This window comes from Apus apus, chromosome 8, assembly GCF_020740795.1.
Source record: "Apus apus isolate bApuApu2 chromosome 8, bApuApu2.pri.cur, whole genome shotgun sequence".
NCBI lineage: Eukaryota > Metazoa > Chordata > Aves > Apodiformes > Apodidae > Apus > Apus apus.
The window spans coordinates 6532549-6559830 of NC_067289.1; the positions used below are offsets into that span (position 1 = coordinate 6532549).

General features: G+C 36.4%; 1 protein-coding gene across 4 annotated transcripts in view; it reads left to right on the forward strand.

The window, feature by feature from the left end:
• CLSTN2 (calsyntenin 2) overlaps positions 1-27282 on the forward strand; it is a 531406-nt gene that overhangs the window by 203415 nt on the left and 300709 nt on the right. Inside the window, exon 1 of one of the 4 annotated variants that reach the window (XM_051627054.1) lies at positions 9822-9872. The exons of the other annotated variants lie outside the window; for them this stretch is intronic. The gene's annotated coding sequence lies outside the window, so the exon portion shown is untranslated. Of the gene's footprint in view, positions 1-9821; positions 9873-27282 lie in introns of those variants that run through there. 4 annotated transcript variants of the gene reach the window in all.

Here is a 27282-nt window from a genome sequence, read left to right on the forward strand (position 1 = left end):
GAAAGCTCCTCCTGGAGTGTGTGGTTTTGCAGCTTCTCTCTCGCAGGTCTGTGCTCTCATCTGTGTTCAACAAAGAAAAAGGCCTCTGTCAGCTTTCTTACATAGTGCCATAGCAACCGATGGGTAAGAAGCAAGTTCTTTGCACTCTGTTTATGAATGGAACTGGACATGAAAGAATAATAATTAGGGAAATAGAGCAGTGCAATATGTGAGTGATTTCTCAACGCTTGGCGCAGTGGTTTTTCTTCAAACTTACATGACTTTGCTTTGCAGTATTTAATAGAGGATGGGAGTTTTGTTAATCTAGGCATTCCCTCACCATCTGAGAAATTACTGTTTGGTTTTTTTTGTTTATACTCTGCTATAAGTAGTTTCACTCTCTTCCATAAACTTAATTGCAATATTAGTGTGCATTTGAAACATAATTTAAAAAAAAATGGTAAAAATTGCTGGTAATTTTTGGTTGTTGAGTTACTCTTGCAATATATGTCAAGGTAACTTCCTTTTGTGTTTGTGTATTATACCCTTACAATGTCATTAAAATACACTAGTACTCAGCTGGCACAGTAGGAGCTCAGTTGGTGATTGGGGTGTCAGGTCATTACTGAGGTATGAAAGTGCATTTTACCATAGAATGATTATTCAGTGGTTGGAAACTGGAGTTCAGAGCTTTAAGAATATTTATTTTTCTTAGGGTTTTCTAGTTTTCCTGTCACCCCAATTTATGGTTAAGTTTATCTTCTACCAAAAAAGCTAAAGGAGCCTGAGAAAACAAAAATGAGAGAAAGGCTTACAGGCTAATATTTTTATTTATTTATTTATTTATTTTAATTTTTTTTCCTGGCAGAACACTTGGCTCTTTTTATCTCTCCTTCCCATTTGTGTAGGCTTTCAGAGTTGAGCATTTCTAGATAGTGTAAAATATGGATGTTATTCCCAAAACACATGAATTTAGAGATAAGGAGTGTATGAAGGGTGAAAAACCAAACACCCACCAACCCCCAACGGCAACCTGTATTGTAATACAGATGCTGTTTACTTTATTTCATGTATTTATGCATAAAAGCAAGACTCTTGGCCTTGATTCTGAATGGAACATAATTTTCTTTCCCTTTTTTTGGCTAGTTAAAGCTAAAGATTTTTTTTTTTTTTTGCATTCTTCTCCCTAAAAATTTAGTATGAATTAAGGTTTCATAAAACCAGAACTTTTAGAAAAGCCTACGTAAAGCATGTAACTACGATTATTGATTTTTCTCACTAATGGAATAATGTTAATCTCTCTTCTTAGCCAGTCTCCTGAGATTCTGCAGGTCACACAGTAACATAATAAAATGAAACACAGACACATTATTTCTTAAACTACATGCCATGAATATAAAATGAGGCCAGACATTACTCTTCAGTCTCTCTCTTATTTTACTGCTGACTTTGTTCTTGTTTTGTTTTCTTAAAATATCATGAAATATTAATACAGAAAAAGCACTAAGTGACAGAAAAAGCAGTTAGTGGCAGTAAATACTGCTCAGATAGAAGTACCATATTGCTTTATAAGGAGTATCTGACAGATAAAACATGAAATATAAGTAATTGTTTGCATTGATGTATGAAATAAGACCCAGTATAATGTTTCCTTTCTTTTTACCTCCCTTGATGTCCCTTTGTGAAATCAAATTTGGTGGGTAAAATTTTAGCAGGATAAATGGGGGGGGTCTAAGATGATATGTGAACCAATTTAATTTATTTTTTTTTTCATAAAATACAGGGGGGAGTAATATAGCAATGAGTGCAACAGTAGGGATTCCTCCTTGTTTGAGAAAAGGTCTCAGAACGAGGTTAAAACAAAGCTTTATTTTAGTCTTCGTAAGAGTAAAATTAATTCTCTAAAAAATAATTTAGAAGATTTTTCCCATCTTGTATGTTTCTTGTTTTCAAAATGCAGTATACATTTAAATTGTAAATTACTCTTTTTCAGTTTGCTGCAAGAAGATTCTTTCTCTTGCAAGTTTCTTTTGGTATAAATCTGTGAACAGACTGTTTTTACCTTAAATTACAGCTCTTATTTGTAGATTTGCTCTCTTTGTAGATTCTTTATTTGCTAATTAGCATGCAGTGTTTCATATAGCATGAAGTTAGAGGTGATTGTTCTGTTATGACTTAGGGGGATCTATTCTTCTGTCCTGCCTACTTCCAACGTCAGCACAATAATATTTCTTGGTTTCCAGTTAGACAATTTTTTTGCAGTCAGAATGCTACTGTCGAGTTTAGCTTTTATTAAGAATAAATACTACTAAACGAAAGACCAAGTTAATTTTGAATTAGTTAATTAAATACAATCAAGATTGGTAGTGGTTTGCCAGTCAGATAGTGCTGCATTTAATGTGGTCCTTCTTTTAGGTAACTGTTTCCAAATGATTTGGTAATGTTCTGGTAAGAACTTAATGCATTTCCAACATCTTTCTATCAAGTGTTGTCATGGTTCAAATAACTATTCAAGTAAAGTACTAAATTGTAACGAAGCATCCAAAGTAAACAAATCTGAACAGAGTATATAAACAAAAAGGGAAAGCTTCTGTCTCTATTTCCAGTCACTTTCCTATAGCTCCCTACTCATTTTATGACCTTTAAGACATGCTACTTTTGATTAAATTGGCTGTGGCTTTTGTATTGTGTTTTTTTTTCTTATTACAGTGGGCAGAGAAGTGTTAGTCATTTGTACAAGTATGGAGTAGCACATTAAATTGAAAAAAATTTACAGGCTTTACTGGTGGGCTAGAACTGATTCATTTTCAGACACCACCACAGGATAATAAGGCTGTAGTAGTATTCAACTGCATTGAATGGTTAATCAGCAAAGCTTCCTGTCTGAGAATTTTTGTATAAATGCAATGAAAAGTCCATTGCTCTCACAGATCTGAATCACAGAATTTATTTAATCTGTGGGACAGAAATACATTTTCCTCTTTAGAAAAAATAATTTGTTAAAGGTTCTAATTTCCCATTTTTGCTGCTTCGGGTGTTTGTAGCTGTGTTGCAAAAAACTAGGGGATTTTACCTTGATAGCGTTGACAGTAGGTGGGAAAATAGATTATTTCATTGAAGAGTATGGGGCAATATTTGTACTCTTTGCAGTCACTGTAGCTATTCTTTAATTAGATGATGGGCAAGTTTAGTTTGAATAACTTTTTCTTTGCAGGTGTGTATGTAACAACACTGTAAATTCAAAACTATACACCCACAAGTGGATTTGGGGCTGCTTTCAAGTGAATTTTGTGGGACAGCTTTCCTGTGAATCTTTTCTTACCCTTGTCTGCTTCTTATCATGATGATAGGTGGTTCCAGCCTCATGGGCAGCCGCTCAACACTGACCTTTTCATGATGTCTTCCTTTTGCACTGCTCACAAGTAGCTGTGTTTTAGAGTGTTTCATGAGTATTTGCATGTTTCCATAGCATATCTTACAGAACATGTTACTGCTTTTTCTTTTAGCTGTCTAAATATACTTGTTATGTTAGGGAACCTTCCGTGACTCCAATGTCTCTTTTAAACTTTTTGTTTGTTTGTTTGCACCCATGAGAAAGTATAAATTACTGATCTGGGTTGTTCTCAGGGTTCTGTGAGCAGCTCTGTGGAGTTGCATGTGCTGTCAGCTGGGGCCCACCTTAAATGTAAGGATCAAACACAGGTATTTCTTCATATGATCAGGATCTTGAAAAAGAGGAACAAAGTAACAATCCATAGGTTTCTGCCAGGGCAGTTCTGTCTTACTCATGCTGACATTGCTCATTGCCTGAGAATTTGTAGAGACAATTGGAGTTTGATGCAGATATTGATGTTAATGCAGCAGCTTCTGGGGCATGATTAGGATGATAAGCAGGATAGTTCTGTGGTTAGATTCTTGTGCCACACACGGTGCCACAAAACTGCAGCTTAGCTTGTAGCCCGCTGGGAGGTAAAAACATTTCTGTTGTCTGAACACAGTGTGAAATGCTGAGTCCATGTCCAAATTTGAATAATGGTTTTAATAAAAGTAAATATCTATGGTAATCAAAATTCCCATGTAATTGTTTAGCTACTTTCCCAGTATCAATCTATGTATTTTAGGTGTTCTGCTTAACAAACTGCCATCAGTGAACCATTTCCTGCAGCATAACAATACTTTTGAGAAGGGGTGAGAGCAGGGGCAATTGCCATTTAGTTTTGACATCTCTCCCTAAATTGTTAAAATCTGGTAGTGCCTTAGTAAATACGTACTCTTTTACTTAAAAATTGAAAATCAGTCTTAATACTGTTAAGCTTCTAACATCTTAGTAAATTTGATGATATAATTTAAACCCCCAGCTGTTGTTTGCTTCATGTCAAAGTGAAAATTATTAGTCTTAATTTGTATCCTGCCCTGCAGTTATGTAGAGGTACTGTGTGCCCTATATTATATCATTTTATATAGTAGGGGATTACTTGTAGTCCTCATTCAAGTAGGACTTGCGGTTTCTGAAGGAAGAGTTTAATTTCAGCAGAGAAGTTTGTTGTGGATCAGAATGGAAAGCCTCTGAGAAACACTCAATTTCTTGCCAGTGGTTGAAGTCCTGCTGTAAAAACAGTAACAGTATCAGTGTCTTCAGTGTGGAAGATGTGCTAAGGTGTAAATACATGGTATGCGGGGGCAGAAAGGTACTAGAAAAGAGCAATGAAATTTGTAGTTTCTGGAGAAATCTGTGTGGCAAAGGAGGTGTGGTTTCATAATAGAAAGAAAAAGAACCATTTGCTCTCTACACTGTATGTATTTCTGCTCTGTAATTAGCCTGGATGATTTGCACTTCAATTTGAATGATTTGAGTAAAACAGGCGATGTATGAGCTATTCCAGAGCAGAGGCCTATTCTATGTCCATGGTTTCTGTATTTTTATGTAAGTTTCCATGGTTATATTTGTTGGTACTTTTGTTTAGATGTGTGTGGAGGCCTTTTGTTTCAAGAAATTGTAAGAAATTTTGTGAGTTCCTTGGATAGGATGGCATAAGTAGAGGTTATGGAAAATATATCAAGACTATCAGCATGGAATTGTTCTTGTCTTTCTCAAGGGACATTCTAGGTTACATTAGATGACAGCTGTTGAACCTTGCTGCACAAATGCCTACATTATAAAGCACAAATAAGCACAGGCTTTCATGTTTTGCATGGGCAATGCAGAAGAAGGACACAAGCAGATGAGAGGGCACAGACTGTGATTAGGATAATGATATACACTAAGCATGGAGGGGAAAAAAAAAAGGATACTGCTGTGAATGTTAAGATAATCTTAGTCTGATTTTGGGGACTGAATATTATAGAGAAACTAGTGAAAGGCATTTAGGGTCAGTTCTTGCTTTAGGTAACAAGGCTGACCTAACTGATGTAGCTTTCTCTGTTCCAGTCACTGTGGTCTGCTTCTGATTGTTTGCTGTCTGTCCCCCAGTCATAAGCTCTGATGTTACTATGCAATGCACCAAGACACGTGACTGAATCTGGAAAAGTAAATACAGTTTTAAAGTGAACCATATGAAGTGCTCTATCTTGTGTTTGACATGGTTTGATCGGGTTGGTTTTCTCTTGTAGCTTTTTGGTTTCCTTGACACAGCTGTCTTTTAAAAAGCTTCCATGGAATTTTCTCTGAATCTTCTACTTTTCTGAAGCATTCTTGGGGTTCAGGTCTTCTGGATATGCTGATCTTAGTTCCAGAAACTGTGAATTGCCTCTGTCCTGGTTTACTGATCCAAACTAGCTACTTTTTTTGTAGCAAATGATTTTTTAATTATTATTTGAGAAAGTAACGTCAACCTGTTTTGGGGAAAGAATCAAGACTGAATTCTGGTATTGAAACAGGGGTTTTTATATTGCCAGTTTGCTACTGAGAAAATATATATATACTTGAACTTTTAAGTCATAACTTAAATAGATTTCTGCAGAAATACTAAGGACACTGAGATGCTTTGCAGACTTGCAGGTTTTTGTAATGACAAGCTTCACTATTATGGGATTTATTAGAAACCTAGGTAAGAACTGGCATTCTTGGGAGACATACAGAGGTTTAGCTCCAGTTTGGTTATTTCAGGAATTCTCCTTCTGTCTCATCTTTCTCCTTTTCTCAGTCATGAAATTCTTTTCCCCTTCCCTGGACAGATAGTTATTTGCAAGGGTGAACATTAGTCTTCTCAAAACCTTCTTAAAACAAAGTAGAAGAATAGACATAAACCACAACTTTCAATCACTACTAAATAAAGTGTTCATGAAATTAAATACTGTTTCTAATAATGTGAAATAATGGAGGCCTTCCATGGTCAGCTGTAGTAGCAAAGAAACCAGAAAGTCCTGAGAAGCTATTAAGGACTAAGAGATATCTTTCAATTTTGTTCTGGCTGTTCCTGTATTATATCTGTCTTGTGCACAGAGCAGTAGTTTGTTCTGAAGATTAATAATAGTACATAGGATGTCTAAATAACCCTTTGCTTTGAGTTGTTTTGATCTCTTGGGCAATATATTGATCTGAAATGATTTCACTATGACATGATCAAAAGGAACAGAAGAATGTAAGGATAAGATTAATTAAAAACTGTAATGTTGCTGCACTGAGCAAAACTTTTTTTATTAAAATTTCAAGTTGTTGTTTTTTTTTGGTTCTGTTTTTTTTCCCCAGTGAATATTGGTTGTCTTGTCATTTTGGATTAATCTAGGTTTTTTACAAGTTTTTGCACAAGAGGTTCATTTTAATATGATGATGTATTATTGGGATGGACGGGGAATGGGAGTAGTTTAATAGTTTTATTACATACATTTCTATGTCCACTTCAAAATGTAATCTAATACCAGTCTACTTTTATAATGTATTTATACATGTTTGTGCACACCATCAATGCTTCTGTTTTGAAATGAGTTGACAGAGATGTGGTTGCAGTCTGCTGGGGTGGCTTACACTTAGTTTGTGGGCCATCTTTGGTGTTGCTGGCAGTGACCTTCTGTTTGCTTTGTTCTTGCAGCTGCTTATGCAACCACTGAACCTGAAATGCTGGAAAAGTGGGGAAGTAGTGTTCTATCCAGTCCCATGTTATGTCTGGTGATTGATATCCATAGCTAGGGATACCTATTGAAACTCCTGAAATACCACACCTTTCCTCCCAGTGGAGGAGTTTCCCTACCAGCTGCCTGTGGTACACTGGCTAACACGGAAAACAATGCCCCATGGCACTTGTCTAGTAAGCAGGACTTCTAGAGTGACACAGAGCCTAAAAAGGGATTTAAGTGAGTGACTCCCACACACAGTACATCAGAACTAACAGACCCAAATTCCAGTTTTTATACCAGTGTGCTTTAAAATCTCAACTTCAGTTGATTTTCCATCAATTTTCCCAGTTATGAACCATGAATACAAGGCCTAAATGTCTTTAAGCCTGCTTCTCAGTGAATCTTGGGTGATGTGTCAAGTGTGTGTGCTTTGTAGCAGGAACCTCTTTTATGAACTGTCTAGAAATTCTCTGAACTGTTTTTCCTAATCAGTATTTATACAGAGAGGAAGGCTCATCTCGAAGATTGAATAAATTGTTCTTTATTAATTAGAAGATTAAATAGGCAGAGTTGGATCCTGGCTTAAGTTTGGATTCTGAAATAGTGATTTTGAAAAATTTTGAACTTTTCAGTGTGCTACTGTTGCAGAAACAACGGGGTATGTTTTGGGTAATTAATTATTCCGGTTGATTTTCTCTAAGAGGGAAGGGGAGCTTAATTCACATGCACTACTTGTTTATAATTTATAATCATAGGCAAACAAATTGAAGTGCTGTAGGGAAAGACTGTGTTAGAAAACATGGAAATATTTTAATATAATGTTGATAAATATTTTCCCTAAACAAGGATAGTTTCAGTTCATCTCAAATAATATCAGTCTTGGTTATGTGGCATAAGAAGGTAGCTTGATATCAAGTATTTTTTACCACCAGAAATTTATCTTTGGGGAGGGAAGTGACTGCCAGATTTGCTCAATGGCTGCTATTTTTGTTACTCTAGTATTGTTGTCAGCTGTGACATTAACCGTTTCCTATTCTTGCATGACAGGAAATTAAGTTTCTTGACCTTGATTTACAGTAAAAGAGCAGTAAGGGTGACCTATGCTGAAGAGTCTTGGTTTTGACCTTTAGATCCACCTGAAGAAATCTGTAACTGCAGCTTTGATAGCTGAGCTGAATAAATCTAGCTTTAGGTATGAGAGACTGAAGTGTTCTTTGCAAAGAAAGGGCAAAAACCCTGTTCAAACACCAGAGTTTGTGTTGTAGATCACTCTAGCAGCACAGGAGCTTGCAGGCCAAGATCACTGGTCTGACCTTTCAGTACTATGTAGTCTATTCACAAGTTGCCTGTATCCCTTGTTTTACTTTTTGTATAGTATCAACAATTTTAAGTGTTAATTATTAGCAACGGAATAATTTAACAAACCTTGGCTGCCAAAATTGCTCAGCATAACCAGGAGACTGAAATAAGCTTTTAGACTGCTTGTGGCTTTTGTGCCAAAATTCAGTTGTTAAAGCAGAGTCACCATCCTCTTGCTGAAAAGATGCGAGTGGAAATGATTTCTGTAACTTTTTATTAAAATTTTGATACTTAAATTATTTTGAGTTCATTCTTGTAACTTAAGATTGATCTTAAAAATGTTATTATACTTTCTGTAGTGGGCTGGAAACAGGATAAATTGGAGATGTTTATTTTGTCTGAACAATTTCCTGTCATATCACAGCAAGTCATGAAGGGGTGATAATAAGTTGAAGGCAAACAAATGAGTACTGCTCTGCAAGCTTTTATTTCAGAGTAGATACAATTAATCTTTGAAGACGGCTCAGGTGCCCTATAGCTTTCTCCTCTGGTTTTGTCATTCTGTAAGGTTGTATCATAAGTGTTGTCTTGTAAGTTACAGGAGAGGAAATGAGCTTTGTAGAAGGTTGCTAGGTTAGTCCTTGGAGCTACTGTCACCATTAAAACCCTATGCTAGGACCAGTTTTTTAGTTCCAATACTCATTAATGCATGATTGATGGTTACTGGATAAAACATTAGTTGTGTCATATCTCCTGTTGGTTTTACTGGGTGATGCAGTAGAAAAATTCCAACAGCTTTTTTGACTCAAGGAAATAAGCACAACTGTTTTGTGTCTTAGTGTTACTGAGATAAGTGGTATAAAATTGAAGTCAGTCTTTGAAGTGTTTCTTATGATCATTGTTAAGATGGGATTGGTATTAGCAGAACTGATTCTTGATCACTGTGTCCTCAAGAGCTTAGAAATAACTGTTTAACACTTTTGTGTATACTGTTCTGAAGCAAATTGGTGGAAGAACATGACCCATTCAACATGTTCAGTAGCCTAAAGAAGTACAAGTTCCAAAGAACTGAACAGTGTGAAGCAGGAGTGGTACTGGTGACTGTTCTCTTGAATTTGCAGAAAGTGTTTATATGTTTTTTGGATTTCAGCGCTATTTGGGAATTCAGGCCTGAGAAATCAAAGCAAGACTTTCACATCACTTCAGATTCAAGTGTTTGATTTCAGTATTAGTTGACATCTGTTACCTAAAACTCTCTTGAAGCATTAATGATGTAGGCCTTTGAAGACGATAGATTGTTTGCTACTACAGCAGCAGAAATTGGGACTTATATTACAGTTACAGCCTCCTTGTATAAATACTTGGTGTTCTATATTGGGTTGTCTGTATATGTTCTAGTCCCTGTATGACAATATTACTTCTTTTAATAACTAGAACAGACAAGACCCAGCTGGAAGTGTGATGGCAGCAGTGAAGTTTTGATACATCAGAAAGTCAGGCCCATTCTGATAGACACCAGACTACATGGAGAGCTTTCCTAGGTGAGCAGGAGAATACTAGGTAACCCTATCCTTATTTCTTTTACTGATCTATAGCTGTTCACATCTTTATTTCAATTTGGTCAAATGAAGGTGGGCGTGCTGTGGGAGACTAGGTCAAACTTGATCAAATTAAATAGAAATTAATATGGTTCCCCATATATCTAGAGTTGGAAATGTTATGAACCTTGTGTTTCACTTCCTAAAGTGGGTTTTAAACTGGAAATGAGTTCTTCCTTCTGCCCAAACAGGAGGAGCCACCTGTGTTTCAGGAAGATCTGGTAGCATATCTTACGGTGGGGGGGATGATGGGGGAGAAGAAAGAGAGGACCAAGAAGGTGGTTGGAAGTAAAACTTGTATACACATACCATAAGCTGAATACTTTTGAAGTGTGTAGTCAATGAAACTGTGACAAACCCTTTCTCACTGATTGGTCTATAAGAAACCATGTGGCTTATGTTTATTATTTCTGGATACAAGATCTGCATTTTAAAGGGGGGAGGGGAAATACTTTATTTACAATAATCAGATAGTATTCACTTAAGGACCCTTATGAAAATAGTTTTCTAATTTTCTAATGAAAGATTCTTCTAATTTAATAGATTTGAAACAAATAGTCTAATATGTCTGTATTTCTGAAAGGTTTTTTGTGAGTGTGTTTTGCTGCAGTTCAAGATCTTAACTTCTAGGTATTACCTTTTCCATAATGAAAAATTTAACAGAGGTGAAAGATAAATGTTCAGTACAAGCTTTTTTATTATTTATTATATGCCAGCAAAAATGTCTTTTTGTAACACAGTTCCTGCCTAAGGAGTTCGGTTAATGTTGGGTGTACACTCATTAGGAATTCTTTTGAAATTTGTCATAAAACTGCATATTAACAATCTACTTATTCACTGTTCCTGTGAGAGTGCTGTGAAAAAAGTATAAAGGCTTTATTATCATTCACCATTATATACGCATTAGTTACTAGACCCTGAAAACCCTGTTCACAAATGACTCCCTGCATTCTTTGTTAAAGGTCATTTTGGTGTTATTAAAATAATGAAGACAGCCTAAAGCTTGCACCTGCATTGGGTTGTCTACCTGTCCTTGGAAAAATTATTGACAAATGAAAGGAAATATACTGTTTGGAGATTAGAATCAAAAGGAATGCTGTTGTGTCAGTGAACACCAGGAGGCTTGCTGACAAACAGAGCTCTGCCCTGGATTTACAGTCAGGCAGGAGAGGGTCAGTATTTGTAAGGAAATTCTTGACTGCACAGTTATACTCTAGGCAGGTCCAACTGAGACTTGCCAGGATCACCTGGAGATAGTGCAGAAATTCATGTTGTATCATGTCAATCGGTGGCAATGCCAGCAGTGCATGAAATGGGTCTCTTGAGTAATTCATTACTAAGTTCTTATCTAGGAAAATGCAACAACTAAGACACAAACAATAAAGTAATTAAGATTTTTGAATGAAAACTCCTCTTTTTGAGAATTGTATCTACCTTCCCAATAACTTGTGAGTAGAAAGAGTCTAAAACAGTGGCAAATTGTTTACATTTGAATTTATGGAGTATCATCTTAAAGCAAAACTGCTTCCAGCTATATAACTTATAGGTGTAAGAACATAATATATTAATAGAATGTGACAGTATGTCCCTAGATCTCCAGAGCATCGTATTTAAATTGCTGCATTGGCTTTGGATGTTTCCTACAAACAAATACTGGTTTTATATTTTCTTAGTGTGTGGGGATGATGCCACCACCTGAGGTCATGAAGTTAGTGTCTTCAAGGCTACTTTCCCTTCCAAAATGAGAATAGGCTGTGAGGATCCTGTAGCAAGAGAACAAAATTATTCCATGACTGACCACAGCTGTGAAGTGGCTGCTGTAGTCTACAAAATCAAAAAGAGTTGAGGAAAAGTTGCCAAGTTAAATCTTTGAGTAGAGTGAATTCAATTGTTGGTAAAACTTATTATTATTCCTATATTTATAATAATTTGAAATGTCTGCTAAGTTTCTATAATAGTTAATTTGTTGCTGTTCTAGAAAGGTGTAAGCTTAACATTCTATAACTTTAGCTTTCTTCTTCTGCTAAGGGAACACCAGAAATTAGCAAAATGTCAATGACTTGCAGTTAAATTCTCTTTCCTTATCTAATTAGACCTAAATGGTTAGTGAGCTTAGAGAGACTAAATGAAAGGAACACCGTTATTTCGCTCTTTCAAATGGTGACCTTGCATTTGGTAATTCAGTTTTAATTGCATTCACAAAGATATGTGGTTTCTCTGAAGTACAACTCTGAGGGTTGTGTTTTTTTAAATGAGAGATGAAATGTGGCTGGAGTTTATTTAGGTGCTATTCAGTCAAGTTACACCTTCCTTAAGAACACTGTATCTCAAACAAGCTAGCTGAGCCTATAGAGATAAAGAAGCTTTTTTTCTGGTACTGTTGTATAACATGGATGGTTTTTTTTAATAGCCTTGTAGATTGTAATCAAGTAGAGTACTATCAGATGACTAAAACTGATGGGAAGATGTATAACCAAAATGAGCATTTGTTTTACCAGTCAGCAAGATGAAAAAGGAGTCTGAGTAGGACACGTAAAGTGCCAAAGATAGGAAGCTGGCAAGACTTTAATAGGCAGGCATTTGCCTGTGATACAGTTTGATTGCATAATTAGCAGGTTTTATTATTATACCAACTGCTGCAATCCATTTATGTTGCAACAGACTTGTTCTGATTTCTGACAACATCTAGAGATGCAAAGGAAGCACCTCATTCTTTTAGTCTGCTGCAGAAGTGAACACTTTCCAGGAAGCCCTTAGTATGAGCTCTGGGTGCTCTGTGGAGATCTAAAAGTAGCTGGAAAGAATTATTCTCTTAAAGATGACTCCAAGTTGGGCAGGATATGCTTGAGAGTGGGAAAGCTCTACAGAGGGACTTGGACAGTCTGGATTGATGGGCTAATTGTATGAGATTCAACAAGAACAAACACAACAACCCCATGCAAGGCAATGGCTGAGAAATAAGCATCTGACCCTTCCTAAGTGCTATGTTTCAAGTATTGTTTGTTTGGTTTTTTTTTACTTTTTATTTTTCCAGTGATATAAGAACTATTTGCATAACTTCAAAGTTCTTTTAGTATTTTACTTGTGATCACAATGTAATGATGCAGGTCTGTTCCAACTGTGCTGTCTGCCAATCTCTTGCTGACACTGTAATCTAGAAAAAAAAAAAGTCAAAACCAAATCTAAGAGATTTAGATTTTGTAGTGGTTGTCAGCTACTGCATCTAGATGCACTGCGTTGGAGCTAATAATAACTTGGAATGGTGATTGAAACAAGGATACTTCACTGATCTGAGAATCAAATTCAGAACTGCTGAATAACAAAGTGAGTTCTATAACTTTGTGTGTTGACAACAGGGCTATCAGCTGTGTTTTACACCAAGTTCCACTCACAGCCCCAAAACCACAACAGAAGCAAGAAAATCTGAATAAACAGTTTACAGGTAACGCAGATGATATGGATTTTAGCTGAGTGTCTACATATATGGGTGGGCCTATCCCCTAATGGCACTGTATGAAAGGTAAAGAATAAAACGTTTTATATGAATTTTAGCCTGTTTGGATTTGCAGGATTTTCCTTGAGCTCTTAATGGATGTGAGAATTTTCCTCTTTTTCTAACTTTCCATGTGAGAGCAGTCTTGCTGACTTCAAATTTGACCAAGTGACAGAAACGTTTTTGCAAAGCAGCAAAAATACTATGGGAAGGAATAAAGGCTGTGGTATTTAGGTGGGTCTTTGTGCCATATTTCAGTGGTATTACTTCATTTGTGATTGTCTGTAATTTTGGCATAGAACTGTATTGTAGAATCAAATTAATGTCTGTTGCTGTACCTTCAGTGTTACTGTTCTATTACTTTGCTAAATAAAAATTTTAATAATGCTTTTAGGAGATATATTGTCTATTTAATAATCCTCTCAAGGACCACTTAGTTCCTTTATAATGGGGAGGGAAGGAATGTAGCTGGTTCAAATCAGGATATGAAACTGTTGATTTGCTGTATTTTATAAAGTGTCATATTTGCATGCAGGGAAACAGTTAATGATGGGTAATGTTTCCCATCTTGCACTTTGCTTTATGATTACATCATTTCTCTGAGGAGAATAATTACTTTCATAGCAAACATCTGAAGTACAACTCCATGCAGAGGTAGTGAGGAATGCAAACCTAGCTCTTGGTAGCAGACAGGTACTACTGAAAAGGCTAACTAGCTTGTCCAGACTGAGCTGACTGGGGTTCTTACACTGCCAACAGCCTCCTGGGAGCTGTGCTCCCCTCTGGTCTCAGCACTCATCCTTCTAGATTCTGAATGAGCAAAGTAGCCTAAGGAAAACACAGGCTGGTACTGTTACCTTGTACAAAGAAGTAATACATAGTAATGTCTAAGATTTGTTGCAAGTGCAAAACTGCTACTTAGAAACTGTTTTTAAGATTTGATTCAGCATATCAAAACTTTTTTTTTTTTTGCAGTTGGTAAGCCATGTTGTTAGGGAAGGGCTCTCTGATTCTTAAGCACTAGCATGAGATAGTGCTGCTAGAGTCAGGATTAAAAATGAGAAAATTTAAGAGGGAGAAATTAAGGAAAAAGTTTTCTGATATATTCTGGGTTCCTCTGCTTTATGCAGAATCCAGTTCTAAATAGCTAATATGTAGAAATTCCCAGCTGGCCTAAAAAGAGTTTGAATAGGTAGAAGAACATAGTAAGTGTTGATACTATATTTGAGGAGGTAATAAGTAGAGCTAGAGTGGTAAATTAAGGAGTATTAGGCTTGAAGGTGTGTTTGAAAACTCATGAGGACTAACAGTTTCACAGCAATGCTACTGGAAAAATAGAACAATGAAAATCTAACTATTTCTCCCAGTAAAAGAGGAGGAAATTTGACATACAGAGCTTATCTATAGAACAGATAAAACGATTCCTGTTTGGCTCAGAGGACATTGCGTGAGCTAAGGAGAAAAACCTCGTTGAATACTATGTATCTGATTCTGTTTCAAAGTTAAAAAAAAAAAAAGTTTCTGTTTTACCTTTGAGGCATGACTTTTCTATGTTCAGAAATTTTTCTTTAATGAACCAAAGCCCCTCTTCTATTCTTCATGACTTTAACATGTGGCAAGTTACAGATTACTCTAGCCACATGCTGTACATAGGGATGAAGCCTAAGATACTGGTCCCAAAAGAGGTCCCCAGGTAATGGGATCTGCTTGCTCTGGGAAATGCTCTGTTTGGGCGAGGTGAACTTTCAAAGTGAATCATTATAAGGAGATTGTTTACTGGACTTTCCTTCATAATGATCTTGCTCTTCGCCAGTTATGTTCTTTTGGGTGAACCTAAGGGGAAAGGTGTGCTTCAGAAGCACAACCAGTGCTTCCAGCTGCTGGTGGGTGCTTTACCTCTTGGGTCTGGCTAATGTTAGTCTAAATTCAAGTCCTCTGGGACAAGTGCAAAATTCATTTCTGGTCCTTCGACTGAACTGTTACTCTGGTTGGATGTCTCCTATGGTGCAATACCACTTGCCGACACAGACGTAATCAGTGCCTGTTTGTAGACACTGTGTCTATGTTAGCAAGTAGTGCAGTTAGTTACATCTTTGGTTCTTGCAAGCTCCTTTATTTTCCCCACCATTTACAAGCTCTGCTGGAGGGACACTGGCTGTTGCAGAATTTGAATGAAGTTTTCAGTGTATTTTTGGCTTAGTACCAAAAGAGAAGAGATGAAAAAGAAAATCTTACTGCAACTTCTGAAGTGGATTTTCTTACACAACTGAGTTACACTTGTACTACAGTAGATTCCTACATTAGAGGAATTTGATTCTGTGGATACTTGGGTTCTTCATGAGGCACTCTTGTGCCTCTCAAATCCTCAGGTTTAGCCCATCACAAATGTGGAGGTACTGCTTAAAAAAAAAAATTAAAAATCAAAATATATTGATTTTTTTACATTCTAGAAGATGATAAATATTAAGGCATTCTTAGTTAAATTATTTGGGATAAATTTTCACTCCAGCATAAGTAATGGGTTGCCCAGGGAGGTTGTTAATGCCCCATCCCTGGAGGTTTTTAAGGCTAGGTTGGATGAGTTTTTGTGCAACCTGATCTTGTGGTAGGGTTCCCTGCTCATGGCAGCGGGTTTGGAACTTGATGATCTTTAAGGTCCCTTCCAACCTTAATGATTCTATGGTTCTAAAGAGGAACTGATAGTGTGTGTTCTCCTGGTGTGTGGGGGAATTTTTTTAAGAGTGGTCTGGGTTGGTAAAGCACAGCTGTTGACTCTTGTTTTCCAAATACAGAAGGGGAACTTACCTAATGAGATATACATTATGGAAGAGGGAGTAATTGACAGGAATATGCAAAGCTGTTGAGGTAAGGAGTCCCAAGCCAATAAAGCTAGCAAATTTGTACTTAACTTCCCGTGTCAAAAAAAAAAACAACAGATAAAAAACATAGCTATTGCCTGTGTGTCTGAAGTAATAATTTTAACAATGGAGCTTACAAATTTGGGAGGTTTTGCCAATGAAAACTTTTCCAAATGATTTAGTTGGTGTTCTCCAGACTTAGGAAGTTTTTGTTGCTGTGACTGATTCTGCTGCTCTGCTGGGCATTACACTTGATGCCAGGATTCCTAATGCAGCTGTGCTGTACATCCAGACCTGCTGCTGTGTTATGGGAAGGATTTGTGCCGTGAAACTGACTTAATGAAGATATTTTCAGGTACAAAACATGTTTTCTAAACAAAGCAATGATTGGTTGTTACCTCCAGACCAGAATGCCAGATGTCTGTGCATCCTGTGTGAAAGCAAATAAAATTTAAGAGAAACAGTATTATGGGAGAGAGAGACTGACTTCTGAGCTATGCAGAGACCATCTGTTACTGGGACATGCCCAACAGAAATTACTTATGGCCTTTGTACAATACAAATGGACTCAAGTGAAAACAAATGGGTCACCACATACTACACTATTTTGCCACATACTCGTATGTTTGGTAGAGCAGTATTGTGAACCTTGCTTGGTTGTCACTGAAGAATCACAAGCAATTTTTTTCTGCTGGTTGTTTATGTAAACTCATTTAAGGGTGTTCAGTTAACACTAGCGTAAGATATGATCAGCATAATGGTTTCCAAATATCAATAACCTGTGATGAAGAAAGCTTTGTTAGAGATGGGCTTTACTTTTCTTTGTTTGCTCCCTTGTTGAATTTAAGAGTGAACATAAATGAAGTTCATTGTTTCAGAATCAATATTCCTGTGGACTATGTACAGAGAATAAATAGTATCTGCCAGGATTTAGTTGGAAGACTTGAGCATGAGGTGTTGCAACAAACATTAGTAATTCATTTTGTGTGTGTGTATTCTGAGTGTGTATATAATTCTGAAAAATGCTTTAGATAAAACCTGAAAGTTGTATTTTGACAATTTCAGTTAATTATAAGACTTAAAGTCCATTTTCACATCTGCAAACTTATCATGGGCAAATTCAGGTCAGGTTGTTGAATTCTTTTTGGTTTGGGAAATATCCTTTCTGGCCTAGTCCTTAAAGAGTTCTGAAAACCTGTTTAGTCTCCTGGAAAAGAAAAGATTTCATGGTCAAATCTGAGATGGAGCATAATTTATTAGTAGGTGGGAGATCCTTTATACTAGAAAATTTTGCTTGAAACCTGTATTGCTTGAATATCATTGAGGTTACAAATCCTGCTGAAACTTGCAAAAAGGAATAACCTCATAAAATAGGTCATGATGGAACCTAAGTGATCTGTAGCCAATCACAAATTACATTTTGGAGGCATTGAGGACAGGTCCTTTAAAGAAATCAGTTTTAGAGCAGGGATATAAAACATGAGTAATGCGGATAGAAAGTATAAAAAATGAAGAATTCTCACTGACAGGAGGACGTAAAGGTGCACAGTTTCTTCAGTTATTGTGTGAAAGTGTAATCATTTGTCTGTATTCTGTCGCTTAATAATCCATTGCATTGTAGAATTCATAGAGAATTTTTTAATTCATATAGAATTAAAAAAAAAAAATTTTAAAAAATATCAAATGTGTTTGCAAGATTATAAATTACTGAAAGATTACATAAACTGATATACCTTCTCAGAACCTTTTGAGTGTTACTAAGCTGTCATGTATGAACAAAACTCAGTAATTAATGCTCAATAGATGTCTTTAGGCAAAAAGGCTGGGAGAATATATTAAGAAAAAGTCACTTTGCACATCTCCTAAACCTATTTAAATAGAATAATGTGCTTGCTAATTAGTGGTGTTTTGAACTATGAATATGTTATAGGTTTGGAAAAAAACAACTCTGTATTTGCATACTGGTTCAAATGAAAGGTTAGTTAATGGTTGAGAGTGCTTCATGTTGGAAAAGTAGCACAGTAAGCTGTAGGCAATCTAGGAGACTCCTGAAGTGCCTCGATGACACTTCTAAAGACATTGACAGCCCTACTTGAGGGGGTACGTTATTGGTCACAAATGCAAGTGAACTCATCAGGAATATCAAAGTTGAAGACAGCCTGGTCTGCAGTGATCGTGCACGAGTACAGTTACTGTCCTAAGGGGTATCAGGCAGATGAAAAGCATAGCCAGTACTCTACGTTTTAAGAAAGCAAACTTCCAGCTCTTCAAGGAATTAATAAGTAGGGACCCCATGGGAAATGTCCCTCAGGGACAAGAAAGCAGAATAGAGCTGGCAAATCTTTAAGGATGCTTTCTGTAGAGTGCAAGAGGTCTCAATCCTCAGGTGTAGGAAATCAGGCAAGGAAGGCAAAGACCACCATGGCTAAATTGAGATCTGCTGGTCAAAATAAAAGACAAGATGGAACTATACAGGCAGTGGAAGAGGGGACAGGTATCCTGGGAAGAGTATAGTGATGTTGCTGGGTTGTGTAGGGAGAAGATCAGGTTGTTCAGCCTGAAGAAGACTCCAGGTTGACTTTAAAGTGACCTTCCAATACCTGAAAGGGGCCTATAAGAAGGCTGGGTAAGACCTGTTCACTAGGGCATATAACAGTAGGGCAAGGAGTAATGGTTTCAAGCTAGAGAAGGGTAGATTTAGGTCGGACATGGGAAAAAGTTCTTTAATATGAGGGTGGTGGATCACTGGAACAGGTTGCCTAGAGTGTTGGTGGAGGCCCTGTCTCTGGGAACATTCAAGGTCAGGCTTGATGGGACTCTGAGCAATCTGTTCTAGTGTGAGATGTCCCTGCTTATTGTAGGGGGGTTGGACTAGATGACCTTTAGAAGTCCCTTTCAACTCAAGACATTCTATGATTCTATGCGATTATTTAATATTTTTACTATTGAAATTTATCAAGTAATAAATATTATATATGATAAACACTTTTGGTCCATTTGGACCAAAGCTGATTCTTGTAAAAGCTGGAAAAAAGCCATGTCTTCCAACAGTAGGTCCTGGATCAGATTTAGGTTCCATATCTAGTACCTTATCACTTGGAACATTTGGGTACAGGGCCCTGGCTGCAATGGCTGTTGTGGAACCACGGAAAATTGAAACCAACCAACTAGAAATAACAACATATTTAATTTCTTTAGCCAAATTTTGAAAAACCTAATTTCAGTATTATTGTAATTTTTGCTCAAGTAAGGTAAATCTTTTATTCCATTATCTCTGGAATGGGAAAATCTATAAAATTTGGGATTTCCTTAGGTGACCAAGAGTGGCAGAAATAGAAAACAGTCATTAAAGAAATAGACTTTATATTCCATGTCCTTAGAGAGCTTAGTCATTGAGCTGGCTTTAGTTGAAACAACACAATTAGATTGCTTTTGATTTATCCCTACAAATTTATCACTGTCTTTATCACATTTGCAATATTCGGCTACCAAAGTCCCTGAATATACACATGAAAAAAAGTTTTTCACACAGAATGTGAAAGGTTAGCTTGGATTTGCAGAGAAAATATACCAGTAGAGCCAATTTTTATTTCCTTAATGTGCTCTAAGTCTTTTTTCTGCTTAATTAACTTTATTAATATTAAAGACTACAAGCTGACACTTCTTTAATTCAGGGGATCTTAACTTTAATATGTATCTTGGGACCCAGAGGAAATGTGTGGTGTTGTGAATGGTCTGTCAGTGTAAAGCAGGGAAGAAGTGCTATGTTTACTTCATTCTTAGGAATGCTTAAGAAAACAAATTTATCTAAGCCATAAGGCAGACATAAAAGAAACATCTGAAACTGTATCTATTTCTAGTGAGGAACAAATGAGGGATAAAAATAACTCCAGGTAGGTTTACCTTGTTTTTCTCTTGGCTCTTCACCAGATCTTCTGAGAAGACTACAAGCTGGACAAGGCAGCTATGTTTTCTGGTCTCCTGTGAGAGACCCGGGAGCAGCTGATGCAGGTTGGGGAAGATGCTCTTTTCTGCAGCAGCATGTGGCTCAGTGCAGCCCGGGCGGGGGGGCTGTGGACTTCTGTTGCTGTTGTTACTGCAACTTGTGCAGCTCTGTCTGCAGTACCTCTAAAATAGTAGGAGTGAAGCTGTGACAGTGCTGAACTCAGCATGGGTAACTGCCTGAACATGTACTTGAACTGTTAAATTGATTTTCACAGGTGAAATGACCTCTCAGTTTTTGAATGGTATTTAATATCTTAAAGCTGCTTTAGATGTTTTTAGGGACAAGACTGTCATCTAACATGTAGTGAATCTCTCCTATCCTTCTGCTGCCATTATCCCTTAGACCCATTATCCCATTAGCCACCACTATGTGGACATCTTGGATGCTGTGGGCATCTCGGGCAGCCCTGGCTGCCTGCTGGGAGGTTGTTCTATCAAGCTGCAGGGGACTGTTCTGAAGTGAGGTTGGGTATTTCCACTTGAGCTGAAATCACTGCAGTGATACCAGCTGCAGACATACACTGTGATTACCCACCAATTGTGTTGGTTACAATGCAGAGTACAGATTAATTGTATCTCTTAATTTTCATTATTATTTACATGTGATGTAAGGGTATATGTTCGTACAACATGTTTCTATAAATTCTATCTAAATAACTAATACACAGCATATGAAAGACTTATTGCAGAATGTTTTCAGGATACAATATAGTAATTAGGTTTTAAAAATTTCTGAAACAGAAAAAGAAAAAGTGATTAAAGTTATTAAGTAGATGGTTTCTACAGTACATAAAGCTGTGCAATACTTAATATTTTTGAAGATTAATGTTTTATTTGCAGTTCTCAATTGACATTTGTTTACTTGCCTGTAAGAAGAAAGGGAGGGTTGCTCATTTGCTTTTATTCAGCTTGGATAAAAGCCAGAGACAAAGAGCAAGATTATTGAAAGCCCCCTTTGTCTCTAAACTGAGAATAGATGTTTAATGGCTAGTGAACTGCATCAATTGCCTATCATATTATTGGAGGTAAAATCTCTAAGGACAATTCACTACCTTCTTGTTGTCTTCTCAGTCCCAAAAAAAAGAATTATTCCCTTCTAGGGTCCAGTCTTGCATCTTCCAATCTGCTACTCTCTCTTCTGTTCCCTTTGTCTCCTCCCTGACAAGCATGGCATTGTATTTGGTCTGAGGTGTCTGAGCTGACAGTCAAGCATGAGTAGGAAAAGCTCAGGTTTTTTTCATGTAGTTCATGGGCAGGTGTTGTGCTCAGCTACTTGTGTTTCTTTCCAGTAATCCCAGACCCTCTTTACTATTTATAAGGTTCCTTCATTCTCTGATAGGCAGCCCTGTGTTAGCTGCTAATGGTGGTATTACACATTAGCAAGGTAATTACGCAAGATAATGCGAAGTATCTTTGGTATCTTCTCTTTTGCTTATGGCTTATGGTGTGCATTTGCTAACCTCTTCATACCCACTTCTCTATTGTCATGCATAGCATGTGAAACTGAAATGCCATATTTCATGAAAAGCTTAATGTCAGTCAGATAAGAACCGGCAGAAAGGTGTAATAGAATTTTAGAGGGTCTTCAGCACATGACTGCTTTTCTGACTGTGTCCGATTTGACAACACTAGAAGGCTCATTCTGGTTGCTGTTTTGTTCTTAAACAGCCCTTTGTTTTTCTGCATTGTTTTGAGCTTGTTTTTATAGTGAGATAAAGATCTTATGTATAGATTTGTGCACCTGTATTTGTGGTTTTAAAATTGTTTCTGTAATGAGATAAAGATCTTGCATATGGATGTGTGCACCTCTGTTTGTATCTAATAAAACTTTTAACTAGAATGAAGTGTAATTCAGGGTATGGTGTATACTTAATTTTTACAACTTCTGAGAGTTGTACCCGCTATTTCAGTCACAGCTGGATTAAACATATCCTGCCTTAATCCCAAACCGAGTGAGTTGTTTCTTTATGCAAACTATGAAAGTCAAATGAGATCTTAACAATTCAAGTACCACAGATTGCAGTTTTGCTGTGAGTGTTCAAAGTAATATGTTTTTTTAGCTTTATAGCTGCAGAATCTGTCCATTAATTTCCAGCCCTAAGTACTATGTAGGCCTTGTGTGCAGCAGTGTTTGTATGCCCTTCTACCCCCTAAAAAAATAGTAATGCCTTTTTTCCGTTATGGAAGACTTTATCCATCTGAAACAATTATGTCCACTTCTGTATTATTCAAAGCATTTCATGCAAGTATTCTCTTCTACTTCACAGAATTTTCTTTATACATCTATTTAACAAAATACATAAGCCTTCCTTTAATTTACTTTGATGGATAATCCCTTAGCATTCTTCTATCATTTTGTACTCCTTATCCTTCATAAAATAAGCGTATTTAATTTTATATTATGAAATTCAGTGTGTTTCAAAGGACATGGGTAAGGATTATGTCTCCCTTTCCTTTCTCCTCAACCAGATTTAGGAGTTTCAGAATTTGGTCATTGCTGGTTTACTACTTCTGCTCATATCAGTGTTTACTAACTCCAGTGGACAGAGGGTAACTCTAGGCTCTGCTGAAAGAGTCCACTGTGCTCCTCTGAGTTTTAGAATTATTGGATAGCTGAAGGTGAATGAATGGTATTAGGGCTCTAGAGTACTTGTTTCCTTGGCTGCACCACAGCTTTGTGCTAATTACTTGTCGTTTCATCTCCCAGGAAACACTGATTTCAATTGTCCATTTTGTCCTTCCTTATAATACTTCTGCTTCAGGTATTTTGAGGTGGCTGGAAAATTATTTATCAGATATTTAACTTCTCTCTTCTGTTTAAATTGTTTGAAATTATGCTTTGGATTATTTTCTTTGTGTAACTGGCTTGCCTATACATTGTCTTCTAAAGATAGATTATTTTAATTTTTCTCTTGCTTTCCTTTTCTTTTTAAATTGGAAAATTCTACTGAGTAAATTATCTCTGCCATCTATGTGTAACCAGTGCACTTCATTTTTAATGTTAGCTTTATTACATTGAAAGTAGATAACGTTCTTGTCCTCATATCTAGTTATTTGGGGTTTTTGTTGTGGTTTTTTTTGTGTGTGTTTTGTTTTGTTGCTTTTTTTTGTTTGTATTTGTTTGTGTGTTTGTTTGTTTGTTTTTTCCAGAGATGTTATTCTAGGGATTCTAAAATAAACTTTGAAGACTGCATGATATTTTGACCGAGACTTTTTGGTAGGCAAATCAAGAATAAAGTCTGGCAATATGAGTATTCTTAGCACTGCCTCTGTGCTGCACACCTGTTCAGACAGTAAAGTGTAAATCAGAGGAGTTTCTTGGGTAGGGATGTCAAATAAAATAGTGCATGCTCCATGTCCTGAGGATTATTTCAGTCAATTCTGAGAGGTCTTCATTCCAAATTAGATTTTTTACTCATTTGTCTGATCTAGAAGAGGCTGTTAAATTGCTGCTTCTGCTTTGTTTATAAGCATGCTGGAGAAGTATTTTTCTTACTATTCTTTCTTTGTTAAAAAACACCACAAAAACAACAAAACAAAAAACCCCAACTGAAATCTTGTGAGGATGGAAATGGAGAAAGGATCTGATATGGATTTTTTTTAAGCTTAAGTAGAAAAAGAGTGCTAGAAAAAACAGCTCTTGTCCCACTTTAACTTGTTTTGCTAAGGAAAAATAGAATACTATGTTTTTAATTGCATTTGAGGCCTTTTATCACCTGACTTTAAATGCATTATCTCTTCTGCTAACTATATTATCTTTCTATTTTGTTTAAAATTTTATAATTCCAGGGCTCTGTGTCTGTTACTGTGTGAGAAGCATTTCCTACATGGTGCTCTAAAACCCCATTTTTATTATTGGTGGTGGTACTGAACATTGATTACTGGTTCTTCTGTTGGTATATCTACTTTTTTGAACTACTATTTCTTTCTCTTACTTTCTAGTTACTGTTACTAAATTTTCAAACTTACCTACAATTTTATTCACTTTTATCTAAAAGAAGAGATTAAAAAAATCAGTGTAGTAACTTTCAAGTCAGCCTTTCTGTTACTGGTTAGCTTATCCTAAATACTTCCTACCCTGGTGTCCCAAACATTATGGGCCTATTAAACAGTTATAGAAACATTCAGCATAAGCCTGATTCTTCTATCAGCTAGACTGAGTTTACCATATCCTGTAGGCAACTCCAATCTTTCTTAATTTCTTCTTCCCTCTTATAGTGAGGAGTAATTTGGAGGTAACATTTGGAGGTGACATATACCGGGAGTGATTTCTGTATGTGGTCTGTCTTCCTATGAGCGAGTACTTGTATGCTACACATGTGCATGCATGTGATAGAGTTACAAGCACAGCTTGTTGTTTCATCTGCTACACTTCATACCTAAATTTTTTTATTGCCGCTTTTATTTAACACTGTTTTCTGCTGAGTTTTCGGGGACTTGCTTACATTATCATCGATGTTCACATTTCCCTGTGTCATGGACTACTGAACTTCTATTTTGCTTTTGTTTCAGTTGCTTGAGTCTGACCTGCATGTTTAGGATAAAAAATGGAGCACTCATTTGCATTTTGCTGCTCTTCAGTTTTTTTATGTGCCTGCTCTTTCCTGCTTTGTAGCTATATCCCATTGTTGTACTTGGAAGCTTGAAGCAGATACTTGTTTTAGAAGCCTTTTGAATTTCTTCACATTAATTTTGGAGGAAGAAAGAACATAATTTGCTCTTCAAGTGTTTGAATGCCACCTTGCACACTTCAAGGAGCTGAGATGTATTTCTTTGAATAGGCTTTAGAATCTGCCTGAAAGACTTAAATTCCACTGGGGACAGTTGGTTTGAAAAGCGCTGGATTTTGCAGCCTCCCACTCAGACATTAAGCTTGTCCAGGCAGTTAAAGGAGCTCACCATGTTAAGAAAGATGTAGCATAAATTCCTCTATCCACAAATTCAATCTTAGTTCTCACCTACCCAACTATCTTTGAGAGATACACTCTAAAGCGTGTTCTTTGTTTCTTTATTGAAGGATTTGGGGCCTATGTATCGTAGTTGCATGGGAAAATTATGGTATTTTCTTCTCAGTTAAAGGAGGAATCTGTATATCCTTTTCTTAGGAAGATTTACGTGTCTTTTCCCCTCTCATACGGTGGGGGAAAAGTGAAACTTAAAAGCATCTTCTACAGTCAAAATGAAATAATGGGTTTCAGGTGGATTAGCAAAAATTGCATATTTTATCAAGAACTACTAAGAAATGCTTCACAGCTTGGCCCTGGGGAATAACAAGGATGTGTTAGACTAGATTTCTGAACTGCCTTCTGGAGTCCACAATGACCTCCGTCTTGCCCCTGAGAGAGCCCTTATGTTCCTGTGTCAATCAAGAGACTCCTGAATCCTTTTGGCCTCTGTGTGATCTTTTCTCCTGCAATTTTTTAAAATTCAGGGTAATCTTCACTACTTCTCATTGTTATTCACTTAGGTATACAGGTTTGACACTCTTCAGGGTAACCGAATGCTTTCAAACAGCACTATTAGTACAAAAGTTGGAGAGCTAAAGAATAGTGCCACTTTAGAGACTTACTTTAAAATTATTTCCTTTGCCTGCATGGATTTTGAAGAAAAGTTTCTTAACATGGGAATAAAAAGGCATAAATATGTATTTTTCCTAAAGGTGTGGTTATCAAATCCATCATCTTTTGTTCTCAAATATCCTGCCTTTAATTGCATTTGTGAAAATGCAACAGAGTACACAAAAATTTAATTTATTTGTGCAACAGAAACATGATTAATGTGTATGAATGTACCTGAGGCAGAACAAAATCCACTTTTTTTCCCTCAAATTAAATTGATTCTTGATTAAGAGCATCTGGAAAAATACATGAGCTATTGTATCACTCAAGGAGAAAGATATGATGATACTGCTGCATAAGATGACATGGTGTGAAGCCACTCTTGAAAATGTTACTATTTTTTCAGTGTTACTAGATGAAAACTTTCTGTTGGCTGTTGTCTGCTCTTTTGCAACTCCTTCATATAGTAAAACTGAAGTATTTTATATGTACAGTGGAGTTTATCTTCTGTGATAGTGTACTTGAGGAAATAAAATCTTGGGGAAATTTACACACATTCCATTATGCTTCTTTCTTTATCTCCCCAAAAGGAAGTAAAAGGTAATTGAGAAGAAAGGAAAAAGTTTTGAAACTACAACAGAAATATGTTTGCAATTGCTGATAGTTCCTGAAAAACAGATTTAAGTTCTGTTCAACCATGTTCTCTCCAAAACCTTGAGATGGCTAAAGAGCCAGAAATAGCTAAATGTGTATGTTTCTGTACTTCAATCAGCGTATACATTATGGCTGATACCTACTGAATTCTGTGGGTTTTTAGAAGCAGAGCTTTGTCTGAATTGCCTGGTTTTTATATACATAGTATTTTTCTTCTTAAATAATTAGTAGGTGCAGTTTTTTCAAATGTAAGGTTTTTTAATACCCCCAAATTACTAAAGTAATCAAAAGACTTTTCAAGAAGTATTTTCTTGTCTTCAGATGAACAGAATTTCCCTCTCTTTTGCTAGAAATTAACAAGATTAAGTGCATAAACAGGTGTTGCGAATTTTTGTGCACAATTTGTATACACTTGTGCATAACTTGTAAATATACTTGTATTTTTAAGCATCTCTTCATAAGGTATTTACAGAAATTATATTTGAAATAAAGGGATTTAGTAGCCCAGACTAGGATTTAGGAAGCAGTAATGCTCTTTAAAGATTAACATTTGGATTTATTTATTCATAATTCAGCTTTCAGCTAATCAGGGCTTTAACTCTCAATACTGTTGAAAGCCATCTGACATGTAAAGGCAGCAGATGTTCAATAGAAAATATAAATTTTTGAAGGCAATCCTGATTTTGTCATTGAAAAGATGAGAATTTCCTGTTTAAAAACAGTTGGTTATTCCCTGAGTTCAGTTCATTTTCATTTCAATTCATGAAGTTCAGTTCATCTGGTAA